The sequence below is a fragment of the Cebus imitator genome, unplaced genomic scaffold (genome assembly GCF_001604975.1).
Source record: "Cebus imitator isolate Cc_AM_T3 unplaced genomic scaffold, Cebus_imitator-1.0 Scaffold321, whole genome shotgun sequence".
Taxonomy (NCBI): Eukaryota; Metazoa; Chordata; class Mammalia; order Primates; family Cebidae; genus Cebus; species Cebus imitator.
This window is the reverse complement of record NW_016107636.1, coordinates 1,477,061-1,491,079: the sequence shown is the minus strand read 5'-3', so window position 1 is coordinate 1,491,079 and position 14,019 is coordinate 1,477,061. Positions and strand designations below refer to the sequence as shown.

The 14,019-nt window shown below is 39.5% G+C and overlaps 1 long non-coding RNA gene across 1 annotated transcript in view; it reads left to right on the top strand.

The window, feature by feature from the left end:
- Positions 1 to 959: 959 nt before the first annotated feature.
- LOC108286506 overlaps positions 960 to 14,019 on the top strand; it is a 36,837-nt gene continuing 23,777 nt past the window's right edge. Inside the window, exon 1 of the long non-coding RNA XR_001817945.1 lies at positions 960 to 1,032. This is a non-coding gene — a long non-coding RNA (uncharacterized LOC108286506). The remainder of the gene's footprint in view (positions 1,033 to 14,019) is intronic.

Below are 14,019 nucleotides of genomic sequence, written 5' to 3'. Positions count from 1 at the left end.
GTCCTTTGTAGGGACATGGATGAACCTGGAAACCATCATTCTCAGCAAACTGACAGAAGAGCAGAAGATCAAACACCGCATGTTCTCACTCATAGATGGGTGTTGAACAATGAGAACACAGGGACACAGGGAGGGGAGCACTACACACTGGGGTCAGTTGAGGGAAAATAGGGGAGGGACATTGGGGTGGCTAGTTGGAGAGAGATAGGAAGGGGAGAGATGCCAGATGTAGGTGATGGGGAGGAAGGCAGCAAATCACTCTGCCACATGTGTATCTATGCAACAATCCTGCATGTTCTTCACATGTACCCCAAAACCTAAAATGCAATAAAATAAATAAATTGGGAAAAAAATAAATTAAACTTTAATTACATTTAACAAATTTAATGTGCCATATTTTCATTATCATTAGTTCAAATGTTTTCTAATTTCCATTGTAATTTTTTCATTAATCTATAGGATATTTACAAGTATATTTTAAATTTCCAGGTAGGTGGGATTTTTACTTATCTGTTAGTTATTAATTCTAGCTTACTTGAACTGTGGTTAGAAAACCTTTTTTTATATATAATATTAAACTTAGAAATGTGTAAGACAGAAAACTTTTTATGTGCAATATTAAATTTAGGAATGTGTAAGACTTATGGCTTTTGATTTTGTAAATATCTGTTTATACTTGAAAAGAATGTGTTTTCTGAAGTTGTGAGGTTGTCCTTTGTGTGTCAATTAAATCAAATTATTTGTTGTGCTGTTCAGATCTTCAGTATCTAGTAAGATATTGCTAAGATTCTGCTAAAATGGTGGATTTGTGTATTTTCCCTTTTAGTTCTGTCATTTTTTGCCTTATATATTTTGGTGCTATGTTATTAAGGGTATATTAATTATATTTGTTATCTATGTCTACGGAGTAAAACTTTTATCTTACACCCTTTTCGATAAATGGTATGTGGAAAATTGATTGCCACAGACAAGAATGAAGCTGGATGCCTATTTCTCACAATACACAAAAGTGATTCAAGATTAGACTTAGCTGTAAGACTTGAAACTATAAAAATACTAGAAGAAAATCTAGGGAAAACTCTTCTGGACGTTGGCCTAGTCAAAAAATGTCTAAGACTTCAAAAGTACAGTAAACAAAAATAGACAAATGGGACTTAATTAAACTAAAATGTCACTGCAGAGCAAAGAAAATAAGCAAGAGTGAACAGACAACCTGAAAAATGGGAGAAAATATCTGCAAACTATTCATCCAAAAAATGACAAATATCTAGAATTTATAAGGCACTCAAACAACGCAACAGCAACAACAACTACCACCAACAAACAAATAATCCCACTAAAAAATGGGCAAAGGATATGAGCACCCATTTTTGAAAAGAAGACATACAAATGGCCAACAGGTATATGGAAAAATGGTCAACACCACTGATCATCAAAGAAATGCAAATTAAAACCACAATGAGATATCTTACACCACTGTTAATAATCTCTATTATTAGAAACACAAAAAATAGCAGATATTGCTGAGGATATGGAGAAAATGAAACACTATTGGTGGGAATATAAACTAGTACAACCTCTGTGGCAAATGGTATGGAGATTTCTCAAAGAATCAAAAATAGAACTACCATTTTATCTACTACTGTGTATCTATCCAAAGGAAAATGAATTAATACATCAAAAACACTACTGCACTCATGTATTTATCACAGCACTATTCACAAGAGCAAATATATGGAATCAAGCTAAGTGTGCATCAGTGGATGATTGGATAATAAAATGTGGCATATACATACAATAAAATATTATTCAGCCACGAAAAGAATGAAATCATGTCTTTGTGGCAACATGGATGGAATTAGAGGTCATTATCTTAAGTCAAACAAGCCAGACACTGAAAGACAAATCTTGCATGTTCTCACTCATAAGTGGATGCTAAAACTGCGTACACATGAACATTGAGAGTGGAATGATAGACAATGGAGACTCAGAAGACCAAAGGAGTGACAGAGAGGTGTAGGATGAGAAATTACTTAATGGGTACAAAGTACGTTATTTGAGTGATGGATGCCCTAAAAGCTCTGACTTGACCATTATGTAATCTCTGCATGCAATGCACTTGTACTTCATAAATTTATATTAATTAAAAAAGTAAAATACTCCTCTTTACCTCTAGCAATAATTTCCCTCTTAAAACCTATTTTGACTACGTAGCAGATCTGAATATTCTGCTCATATTTCCCTGTCATTTGCCATTGCTGTGCACACAGATGGTTTTCTACTGCCATCACCAATACTCCATTTGAGAGCTTTCTCTGATAAGCATGGCTCATGTGCAGCGAAGGGAGGCTAAATGTTCTGGGAAGTTGAAACACCAGTAGCAGTCCTCATCTAGTGACAAATGGAAACTGGAAGATAAATAACTCAGCTTCATCATCTATTGGGTGGGACAACTCTGAGGGATATTCTGTATTGTCTCTAAGAGGTCCTCAGCAGGACTGACGCCCAGGTGTCCTTTGTGGTAACCTGTTCACTAATACCCAGCATTGGCTTCTTTCTCTTCCTTTTATCACCCTTTTGCCTTCCCAGTTCTCCTATTAGAGTTTCTTGGGATCACTTTCCAAATTAACTATGTGCTATTGTTTGAATATTTGTCACCTCCAAAACTCATGCCCAATTTAATCCCCAATGTAGGCATATTGAGTGGCATGGCCTTTAAGATGTGATTAGATCATGAGGACTCTACCCTCATGAATAGCTTAATTCATTCATGGATCAATTAATTAATGAATTAATGAGTTAGTCGATTGATGGGTTATCATGGGAGGGGAACTTGTGGTTTATAAGGAGAGAGAGACCTGAGCTAGCATGTTAGCATGCTCAGCCGTCTGTCCATGTGATGCCCTGCACTGCCTTGGGACTGTGTAGAAAGTCCTCACCAACAAGAAGGCTTTTACTGGCTATGTTCCCTAGACCTTGGGCTTCCCAGTCTCAAGAACTGCAAGAAATAAATTCCTTTCCTTGATAAATGATAAAGTTTCAAGCGTTTTGTTATAAGCAACAGAAAATGAATGAATACACAATGTGTTCTTAAATATTTGTCTGAGGTCTGTATCAGAGAGAACAATCACAAATAGCTTTATATGTTTTAGTGTTTGCATGACATATCTTTTTCTATCTTTTTATTTCCAACCTTTCTATATCCTTTTATTTTAGATATGTCTCTAGTAAGCAGTATATAGTATGTTTTATTTTCTTTATTTAATAATGCAATAATTTGTCTTTTAATTGAATCATTGACTTCATTTCTATTTGATGCAATTACTGAAAATCTTTTTCTATCACCCCTTTTGTTCTTTCTTAACTTTTGGTTTTATATTCATCTAATGTTTTCATTATTCAACTTCTCCCTTTGTCAGCTTGATTGTTGTACACCCTCTTACTATTTTAGTGATTAGAGAGATTGCCTTATCTATTCTCAATTTATCAAAGTCAACTTTCCTAGTTGAAGCTGTGACTCATTGTTCATAGCTGACATCCACGGTGGTGGGGGTTTCATTCCTATCAGCAGCTCATGTCGACTCTTTCTTAGCTTTCATTATTTTTTTATTTTTACTTGGGTATACCTGACCAACAGTCTGATGGGATCCTTAAAACCAAGAGGGAGTGGTCGTGAGAATGGTGAGGCTGGAGATAAGGGAGGTCATTGTGGAACCGAAGAAACAATTTTTGGTTTATGGGATCTTGGTGACATCACCTTTTTCTTTTTTCTTGACCTCTCTGAAACCTTCCTTCTGTCTCCCCCCTTCCTGCTCTGTCTCCTGCTCTTTTCTTCTCTAGCTCTATGGTAGTTTACCAGGGCTAACATAATGAAGTACCATAAACTTGGTGTCTTAAACATCAGAAATTTATTGTCTCATAGCTCCGGAGGCTAAAATTCTGAAATAAAGGTGGCGGGGTCGTATTTCCTCTGAAGATTCAAAGGCAGAATATTTCCCTGCCTCTTCCTATCTTCCTAGCTTCTTCTGGTGGTTGCCGGCAATCCTTGCCATATCTTGGCTTGTAGACATGTTATTCCAATCTCTGTCTCATCTTTATAGGGCATTCGTCCCTGTGCGTCTCCACGTCTTCACATGGTGTTCTCATTGTGTGCCTGTGTTCTCATTTTCCTCTTTTTTTTGAGACGGAGTTTTGCTCTGTTGCCCAAACTGGAGTGCAATGGCACGATTTCCAGTCACTGCAATCTCTGCCTCCAGGGTTCAAGCAATTCTCCTGCCTCATTTTCCTGAGTAGCTGAGATTATAGGCATGCACCATTATGCCTCGCTAATTTTGTATTTTTAGGGGAGACGGGGTTTCTCAATGTTGGTTAGGCTGGTCTCGAGCTCCTGACCTCAGATGATCGGCCTGCCTTGACCCCTCAGTGTGCTGGGATTACAGGCATGAGCCACCATGCCAGGCTTCATTTTCCTCTTCTTATAAGAATGCCAATTATTGGATTGGGGCCACCCTAACCCAGCTTGACCTCATCCTAACTTGATTACATCTTCAAGATCTTCTTACCAAATAAGGTCAGATTCTGAGGTTCCATGTGGACATTAAATTTGGGGGATGCTATTCAACCCGGTACAAGCTCACTTACTCTGTAGAGTGCAGTATAAGTAGCACTGTCTTAGAAATTAGACGTTCGGGGTACTAATCGTGCTTGTGTTACTAAGTATGTAACACAGACTTTGGAGTTCACAAGCAGGGGTCCAAATCTCACCTCTGACACTTAGCTACTTGGAGCCTCAGAATAGTAAAATCAAATTATTTTATTTTTGAGATTCAGCTTTTAAGCTGTAATCACTCCTTTGGACTATTTCTTTTTCCTACTCTGCCATACCCATTTAATCCCTTCCTTCTTTAACAAGTTGACCTCTTAATTCCAGTTTTCTTCCCCCTTAGGTTCCCCTCTTTATCCTTTTCTCCCCACTTTAAAAAATATTATTTATTTTAAATAATAGAGACAGGTCTCACCATGTTGCCCAGGCTAGTCTTGAACTCCTGGGCTCACACAGTCCCCCAGCCCTGGCCTTCTAAAGTGCTAGGATTACTGGCATGAGCCACCATGCCTGGCCTCTCCCCACTTTTATTCCTTATAAGTAGGGTGATATCCATCCTGGTTTGTCCAGGAATAGTCCCAGTTGATGCCCATTGTCACAGAGTAGTTATTGATGATGCCTCTTCTACTTTCAAAGTGTTCTAGTTTAATGATGAGTTAAATGATTGCCCTACTTAGAGTGTTCTCATCACCCTTAGACCTGCCTCTATCACTGCGTGATTCACAATGTACTAGGTTGCATTTTAATTGTTATTTGGGTTTGTCTCCTTGGTGGGATTAAGTGTAGTCACTGGGAATGATTTTCTTTATTTCTGCAGACTCCAGCATGTATACTTGGCATTGGGAGAATCTCAGCCATGCTCCTTGGACATGTAAAAGTTTTTGAAACCTCGATTCTTTCATTTTGTGCATAGCAGGTGCTCAATAAATCATCTTTAAATTGAAGTAGATAGCTATCTATAATGAAAATGAGAAATGAACCTGACAAAAACACTGTTTCTTCTCTCTGCCCTCCTTTATTTGTGGTCATTAGCTCAGAGATCTCATTTCACCTCCAGATTTGTGAGTTATTTCTTTCTCGTGCCTCACCCATAGCTCTTTTAATTCTTTGAAAACTGGAGTTAGTTATCCTTTGCAAGCCTCCAGTGAGTGCTGTGGTGACCTGATTTCTAGTTGCTGGGTGCTGGCTTTGGGTAAGCGTGCCTCCTGATTGAAATCTCCCGTCCGCCCCGAGCTCCTGAGGCTCTCCCTATCCTGTCATCTGTCTGAGAGGTAGTTTTTGTGCCCTCTTGCTTTTACCTTTGAGGCCACACCCGCTGTGGGTTACTTCATCCTGTGGCTATGTCTATACAAGTGAAATTAAGTGCATAGTAAAGTCAATGGCGGGTTTAATTCAGGCCACATATGCTTCATATTTCTTCCTGTTGCTGTCAGCTCATCGCCTCAGCCCCCTCATCCCACTTATTGTTTGGGGGCTGGGATCTGCTGTGCCACAGGGGTATTTTCTGGGCCGTGTCATTTACTTCAAATCATGGAAGACATTTTCTTTCTTCAGGAGTTATGAAACCTGATCCCTCTGGATTGAGCAAATGGGTTACTCTTCCTGCTGGTTGCTAAAAATCATCACTTACTCAGTTTTCAACAAACAATTGTTGAGAACTTACTAGGTACAAGCAATAATACCAATAAAATTATTGTCTTCAGGGAGTTCTGTAGGAGCGGTGGGCATGTGCTGCTCAAATTCACCTGTGTGAGAAGCTCCTGTGGAGGGTACTTAGCTGATAGTTTCCGGCTGCGGCCCCTCTCGATCCGCCCTTGCATTCATGCTGCCAAGCCACACTCTTCTGGGGATTCTTCTAGCTAGTGACTGAATGCAGTAGTTGTATGGTACCAGGGTCAGGCTATTTCTGGCTGGCATGGGGCTCCTCCAATGAGAAGTCTTTGCTTGAGGCCTCCTGGTTGGCCTGGCTGAGACTCAGTGCTGCAATGCCGTCTGACTCCTATTACCCAGTCCTCCTCCTTCCCTCCCAGTCTGAAGGCCCTCCCTGCCCATGCTGGCTGCCCCTCCCCAAATCCTTCACAGGCGTTTCTCCCAAGAAATCTACATGACCAATTTTGTCTTGGCGTCTACTTCTTGGAAGAGTTGAGCTGATGCAGTTCCCAGTCCATTATTGTAGATTAAGCATGTACACAAAGAACACAGAATACTCTTCATTACATTCCTTTCCAACACTCAGTGGAAAGATTAAAGTACAATAGGGAAAGATAATCTTAGATTACAAAAAGAGGTGTATTTTATATTTATCATAGTTTGTCATTTCTGAGAGGGCAAGGACTATGACCAGTATAATTATTTGTTCAGGTGAATAATTCTTTGTTCACTTGTCATGGGTGATAAGTAAAAGCACTTAAGAGGAGAAAAACAACAATAGTTGTGTAATTGTAATAATAATAATAGTTTATTGAGGGCGCTGTCTCTGCCAGCCATTAGGTACTTTGTATATCTTTTTTTCCAGTCTTCATAACAACCAAGCAAAGATGGTGTTGCTGTCGTGCTCATTTTACAGATGAGGAAAGTAAAAAATGAGAGAGTTTAAATAGAGTGCTCAAGGTTGGCCAGGCACAGTGGCTCATGCCCGTAATCCCAGCACTTTGGGAGACCGAGGCGGGAGAGTCACCTGAGGTCAGGATTTCAAGACCAGCCTGGCCAAAATGGGGAAACTCTGTCTCTACTGAAAACACAAAAATCAGCCAGGCATTGTGGTGCATGCCTGTAATCTCACCTACTCAGAAGGCCGAGGCAGGAGAATTGCTTGAACCCAGGAGGCTGCGATCACACCACTGCATTCCAGCCTGTGCAACCCAGTGAGACTCTATCTCAAAAAAACAAAAAAAGATTGCTGGAGGTGGCCCTGAAGCTAGTGAGTGGCTGTGCCAGACCTTGGGTTTGTGAGGCTCTGATGCTCTTGAATTTCCCATGACACCATGCTCTGTCTTAAGGGTGATCTTCAGACTTAGGCCAGATGGTAATCAGGCTGGGACATTTGAGGAATATCCCTCCCAATGCAGTGGGGAGTCTGTAGTATAGACTAGATTAAGATCTAGCCCATGAGTTCTATATTCTTAGTATTTCATACTGTATTTTTAGAAACTTCTGAAAAAGGAAGATCATGTCTTGAAGATGGGCTTCTTTTTTATTAGATCCTGTTGTCCAGAGTTGTAGAGCAAGAAAGTACCCTAGAAAAAAGCCAGATTCAAAAAGCCCATATGGTATGATTCCATTTATATGAAATTTCCAGAATAGGGAAATCCATAGGCAGAAAGTAGATTAGTGGTTGCCAGATGTGGGGGGGAGGGGGGATGGGGGGCAGGATAAGAAGTGATTTAATGAGGGTGGGGTTTCTTTTTTGACTAATGAAAGTGTTCTGAAATTAGATAGTAGGCCGGGCGTGGTGACACACGCCTGTAATCCCAGCACTTTGGGAGGCCAAGGTGGGTGGATCACGAGGTCAAGAGATCAAGACCATCCTGGCCAACATGGCGAAACCCTGTCTCTACTAAAAGCACAAAAAAATTAGCCGGTGTGGTGGTGCACACCTGTAGTCCCAGCTACACGGGAGGTTGAGGCAGGAGAATTGCTTGAAACCGGAAAACGGAAGTTGCAGTGAGCCGGGATTGTGCCACTGCACTCCAGCCTGATGATAGAGCGAGACTCTGTCTCAAAAAAAAAAAAAGAAAAAGAAAAAAGAAAAAAAAAGAAATTAGGTAGTAGTAATGGTTGCACAACTCTTTGAATATCCTAAAAACCACTGAATAAGTATACTTTAAAAGAGTAAATATAATAAACATATACACAGCAGAGTAGGCTTCCAGGCTCTCTTTAAGAACTCAAAATCTTGAGTTAGATAAAAGTTCTTATATTACAAATGTTTAATGCTAAACTAAATTATGATTCATCTCCAGGTTTTAACCTTGTCTTCTAGAGGTCAAATGGCTTTCTTACTCTAAAATGGGCGCATACAACTCACACTTTCAGATTCTTCTTTTTTTTTTTGAGATGGAATCTCACTCTGTTGCCCAAGCTGGAGTGCAGTGGTGCAATCTTGGCTCACTGCAACCTCTGCCTCTGGGGTTCAAGTGATTCGCCTGCCTCAGCCTCCTGAGTAGCTGGGATTACAGGTGCGTGCCAGCATGGCTGAATAGTTTTTGTATTTTTAGTAGAGATGGGGTTTTGCCACATTGGCCAGGCTGCTCTGACACTCCTGACCTCAGGTGATTTGCCCCCCTCCTCCTCATATTATTTTTTTTTCAAGGTTTTCAAGTACTCTGTTTGAATGAGGTGTTCAAGCCAAGTGGCCAATCAGGTTCTCCACTTTGGACTTGGTCCTGGACCTAGTTGTCAGACTCCAGTGATGCTCCAGTGACTGGAGCAAATAGGAAGACCTAGACAAGACTCCTATTTTTACAGGTGGAACTTGAGCAACTTCTGCCAATTGCCTAACACTGATTAAGACATCCCTGCATGGGGACATTAATTAAGACGTTCTTTCAAGTCTACCAGGAATCCAGAAGCTATGATAGTACTGAAAGTCAATACTATGCACTTAGTTGGTGTCCACAAATGTGGGAACATCCTGTTCTTGGCATAGGACAGAGAAGCTTTGCTTTTCCCTAAAACTCCCCTGTCCCACCAGGTGTAGGGTGCCTCTGCAAGGCTGGGCTCCAGGCAGGGAGTCTTTCCGTCCATCTTTCATTACTAGCTCTGGCTGCCAGTTGCTGTCAATTTCTTGGATGAGTTGGTTGTGGTATTTTTGTCTCAATTGTCCTACCTGTAGAATGAGGTTAATGGCAATGGATCTAGATATTGTGCCTGTGTGAGGAAAAGTTTGAAGAGATCTTATGAATTATTCTGTCTCACGCAGACTTAGAGACAGGAAGTGACGTAGGCAGTTGCTAGCAGAGCTGGGACTAAACCCAGGTCTCTAAACGCATAAACTCCTTTCCACTTTGACGTATTCATAAGCAGCCATGTGGTCACAGAAGTGGAAATTGAAATAGAACAGGGATGGATTTATAAGCCCAGAATGTTCTGCTTGCTGTATTGTATCTACAGCAATTCTTCAATCTTGTTTCTATATTTTGTTCCTATGGCTTTCTCTCTAGGCTGTTTTCTAGCCATTCTGCGGGTCATTTTTTCCAGGTATTTCTGATGTAAAAATTCAATTTATTTCTAATCTAGTCCACAAGCACTTTTAAAAGTGTGTTCTAGGCATTGTGGTAGCAGTAGGTGAAAGATGAATCAGACCTAGAGCCTACCCTTGAGGCATGTACAGCCTGGAAGAGGAAACAGGCATCAGTATTTGACAACACAGAATCCTACTTACTACAATGAAAATATGCAAAAGGTACAGAGAAGAGACAATGAGTGCGTAACTTCACGGCAAGGGGCATGAAAGGCAGGGAGGTGGAAGTAGGTAGGATTCACAGAAGAGGCTGGTGTCTAAGTTGGGATTGAAAGAAAAACAGCAGTTAGAATAAAAAATTTGCTGATATTGCTTTTACTTCTTGTGCTTCTATTTAAGCAGTATTTACTACATTTGTCATAACAAAAATTGTATGACAAATGCTTTTAGAAGATGACAGTCAGATAGGTACAAACTGGAACTTAGGTTTCATACTGAAAGCTCACCAGAGAAAGTTTGAACTTAACTCAGATGTGATTTCTGTAACATGCCATTGTCAAGGAGGCTAATTGCAAGCAGTGCTGCGCCTATAGCCAGAGAAAAGATGCATATGACCATTAAGGTTATTTCAAGGGCAGCAATATTGTTTATAACTTTTATAAAACTTAACAATATTGTTAATTTAACTTTTTTTCAGCATTTACTATATGCTGTACTTTATTTATTTATTTATTTTGAGATGGAGTCTTGCTTTGTGGCCCAGGCTGAAATGCAGTGGCCGATTTAGACTGACTGCAACCTCTGCCTCCCAGATTCAAGCGATTCTCCTGCCTCAGGCTCTCAAATAGCTGAGATTATAGGTGTGTGCCACCACACCTGGCTAATTTTTGTATTTTTAATAGAGACGGGGTTTCGCCATGTTGGCCAGGCTGGTTTCGAACTCCTGACCTCAAGTGATCTGCCCGCCTTGGCCTCCCAAAGTGTTGGGATTACATGTGTGAGCCACTGGGCCCAGCCCATGTGCTATACTTTATATATGTTACAAGCATTGTGTTACTTAATTCTCATAATAACCATATATAATGTAGGTACCAGTATTACTGGTGGCTGAGAGGTAAAGTAATAACTTGTCTAAGGTCAGAGAACTAAAAAATGGCAAGCCAGAATTTGAACCCAGGGGTCTCTAACTCCAGGGACTGAATTTTAACTCACATCTTGAGCCACGGTAGGAACAGAGTTGCAGTGTAACCCAGAATTCATCTGGATCTGTTAAATCTCTGCATGGAAGTCCTAACCATGAGAACATGCTAGGTCCATGGGATTAGACTCATGAGTGAATACTTGCTGAGTCCCTGCCTAACACTGCATGAGGCTCTGTAAGGATGCAGAGAAATGTGAACTGACGTCCTGAAGGATGAAACAAAACAAAGCTATGGTCCTAAGAGAAGTGCCTGGCCATGGTCACGTGGCTAGTGAATGAGACCCAGAACTCACATGGAGGATTTTTGACATTGACACTCGTGCTCTTTCTTCTGCAATCCTTCTAGACAGGCTTTCACATTTATATATAGGAGAGTTGGCTCCCATAGGACCAGACCTAAAAAAATGTCTTATACAACTTTTAAGGTCAAGGTTTATTATAGTTTTTTTCTGACCTAGAACAGGCATTCCCAAAATTTGTAATAGTGGTGATGCCAAAAAGAGATGTTTTGAGACTGAGTCAGAAAGATTTCTAAGTGCCCCTTTGATGTGACCCTTTATTCTCTTTTCTACTTTTCTTCAATTCTGACCCGTGAACTATTTGATATTAAAAAAAGTCCTGCTGCATGAACCGACACTTCTCAAAAGAAGACATTCATGTAGCCAACAAACATATGAAAAAATGCTCAACATCATTGATCATTAGAGAAATGCAAATCATAACCACAATGAGATACCATCTCACACCAGTCAGAATGGCCATTATTAAAAAGTCAAGAAACAACAAATGCTGGTGAGGTTATGGAGAAATAGGAACACTTTTACACTGTTGGTGGGAATGTAAACTAGTTCAACCATTGTGGAAGATGGTGTGGCACTTCCTCAAAGATCTAGAACCAGTAACACCATTTGACCCAGCAATCCCATTACTGAGTATATATCCAAAGGAATATATATCATTATATTGCAAAGATACATGCACACATATGTTCACTGCAGCACTAACCACAATAGAAAAGACATGGGCTCAACCAAATGCCCACAAAATGTGGTGCATGTATACCGTGGAATACTATGCAGCAAGAAAAAGGAATGAGATCACGTCCTTTGCAGGGACATGGATGAAACTGAAGCCATTATCCTCGCAGACTAACATAGGAACAGAAATCCAAACACCAAATGTTCTCCATGTTCTCACCTATAAGTGGGAGCTGAACAATGAGATCACATGGACCCAGGGAGGGGCACAACATACACTGGGGCCTTTCAGGGGGTAGGATGGGGGGAGGGACAGTATTAGAAAAAATAGCTAATGCATGCTGGACTTTATACCTAGGTGATGGGTTAATAGATGCAGTAAACCACTACGGTACACATTTACCTGCACATCCTGCACATATACTCTGGAACTAAAAATTTAAAAAAAAATGAGGAAAGGGCAGAAACAGATACTTCTCAAACCAAGACATAATATGGTCAACAAACGTGAAAAACTGCTCAACATCATTAATCATCAGAGAAATGCAAATCAAAAGCACAGTGAGACACCATCTCACACCAACCAGAATGGCTATTAATAAAAAGGCAAACACACACACACACAAAAACATCAACAAATATTGGTTAAGCTGTGGAGAAATGAGAATGCTTATGTACTGCTGGTGGGAATGTAAATTAGTTCAGCCACTGTAGAAAGCAGTTTGGAAATTTCTCAAAGAGCTTAGAACTACCATTCCATTCAGCAGTCCCATGACTGGGTATATATCTAAAAGAAAATAAATTGTTCTACCAAAAGACACATGAACCTTCATGTTCATTGCAGCACCATTCACAATAGCAAAGACGTAGAACCAACCAAGATAGCCATCAATAGTGGACTGAAAAAATAAAATGTGGTACATATACACTAGCCACAAGAAACGGAAATACTACGCAGCCACAAAAAGTGAATAGTTCTTTAAATTGGTAGCACATTTTTAATATTTCAAAGGGTTGGCTAAGAATTCATTTACCATTTTATTGTGTTATGAATTAATAGATTAAACTCTCGGAGTATCAAGCAGGAGTGGTTTCCAGTATCATTGAGTCCAACCCTTTCACTTTATACATGAGGGAACTGAGGCTGTAGGGGCATAAGTGTTTGCCCAAAGTCAGTTACTAGAGCAGGAATGAGAACCCAGGATTTCTTATTCCCATTCATTGTTTTGAAAGTTTTTTTTTTTTTACTACTTTTATGAGAATACATACATACATACACATGTGATATGCATACATGTGTGTGCTTTCCTTATAAAAATTTATGCAACATTAAGCCATAAATGGTAAAAAGATTAAAGTCCTCTTTCTGCCTTTCCACTCCCCTATAGGAATACTGTTGAAACCTTTTCTATACACATATGTACATAAACACATATGTACCAACATAATAAAATAGTTTTTTATATTGCTAGAGCTCACATTGTATGCATTGTTCTATAGCTTGCTTTATTTTAAAAATTTGTATTTTATATACATTTTACATTTTATGTATTTAGTATATGGAAATATTACAAATTAAATATTATACATATTTTATTTACACATTAAATAATTACATGCTATATATATATTTCAGAAGATTGAAAAGAAGTGAAAAGTCTCTCACCTACTTCCGTGTCTCAATCATGCAGTATTCCTTTGAGGCAGCCAGTGTTACCAGTTCCTTGTGTGGCTGCCTACAGTTTATTCTTTGCAGATACAAGTCTTTAAACCCCTGCTTTTAAAAACCAACCTGTAGCATACTCTACATATTTATTTGTACTTTGTTTTCTTTAAACTTAATATATCTTGAAGATTATCCCATACTAGCAGATAAAAAGCCTCCTCCTTTTAGCAGGTGAAGCAGTATGTAATGCAATTTAAAAATAGCATTGTGTAGTATTGCATTATTTATTATTTTTCTTTATTTAGGTCTTACACATTTCTTATTAACTTTATCCCTAGGCATTTTATAGTTTTATTATTACTGTGAAAGTATCATTCTTTGGATATTTTT